This window comes from Hyla sarda, chromosome 4 (genome assembly GCF_029499605.1).
Source record: "Hyla sarda isolate aHylSar1 chromosome 4, aHylSar1.hap1, whole genome shotgun sequence".
In the NCBI taxonomy this organism is placed as follows: Eukaryota; Metazoa; Chordata; class Amphibia; order Anura; family Hylidae; genus Hyla; species Hyla sarda.
The window spans coordinates 23,125,393-23,126,933 of NC_079192.1; positions in this window are offsets into that span (position 1 = coordinate 23,125,393).

Below are 1,541 nucleotides of genomic sequence, written 5' to 3' on the forward strand. Positions count from 1 at the left end.
TAATGGACGGATTACTATTCATATCCACTATTCCTGGTGGTCTGGGGTGATGAAAAGATTACTTTTGATATCCGTAATCCCTGGTGGGCTAGCATATTGAAAGGATTACTGTTGATATGTATTATCCTTGGTGGTCTAGAGTGCTGAAAGGATTACTATTCATATCCACAATTCTTAGTGGTCTGGAGTGATGAAAGGATTATGATTGATATCTAGTATTCTTGGTGGTCTAGAGTGATTAAAGGATTCATATTCATTATTCCTGGTGGTCTTAGATGGATGAAAGGATTACTATTGATATATATTATCCCTGGGGGTCTATAGTGATAAAAGGATTAATATTCAGATTCATTATCCCTGGTGGTATAGAGTGATAAAAGAATGACTATTGATATCTATTATCCCTTGTGGTCTAGAGTGATGAAAGAATTACTAATAATATCCACTATTCCTGGTGGTCTAGAGTGGTTTTGCATATTTGCACCCCCGATCCTTTGGGTCAGAATGATGTATGATCACTTTACTTAGCTGCCAACTGCTGTACAGGCATGCTGGGAGTTTTAGTTTTGCAACAGCTGGAGGCAAATATTATCAACATTCGTGACGCCAGGGCATGGTTATCCTCTACATGCCCGAGGTATGGCCGCTGGTTCCTGGTCCAGGCGCGGGGGCAAATAATCACTCCGTTGCACGGATAGGGCAAAAGTGTACAGCTCCTTTAATTGAATTCAATGTACATGGGTTCTCAATTTATATTTAGGAAAATCTGATTAATACGCAGAGACAGTCTGGTTGCTAGGGATTCACAACCTAGCAACCAGAGTTTGCAACCCTCCCCCCCACACACACACTATAAGCTATGTGGCAAGAGAAGAACCTAGCAGCACTTTGTATAGGGACCTATGGAATACAAAGAGGCCGGATCATGTCGTATTCGTAAGGTATTTCTTAAGGACGTTTTTAGCGCCAGTGTTACATTCCGTTTTTTATAATGAACATATTTGAAAAGATTTTTTTTTTATAGAGACCAATAGATTGTAAAGGGGTTATTAACTTTAGTACGAACCCTCCCGCCCGCGGCCGCCATCTTGCATGTTACAAATACAGCTGATTCCATTCAGTGCTTATTTTATGCACTTGATGTACATAGGATAACATTCCTTTAATCCGGCATCTTATACTCCAGCATCTATATCATTGGGCTTTTTTAACCATAGAAATCTCCTAATATCCCGGATCTCGTCGCTCAAGCTTCTGATCCTGGGCTGGAGGTTCTAGAGTATATGGGTATGGCCTAGGGCAATGTTTCCAAACCAGTGTGCCTCCAGCTGTTGCAAAACTACAACTCCCAGCATGCCCGGACAGCCTTTGGCTGTCCGGGCATGCTGGGAGTTGTAGTTTTGCAACAGCTGGAGGCACCCTGGTTGGGAAACACTGGCCTAGGGTATGGAGATATATATATATATATATATATATATATATTCACACACACAATATATATATATATATATATATATATATATACATATGCCCTATATATA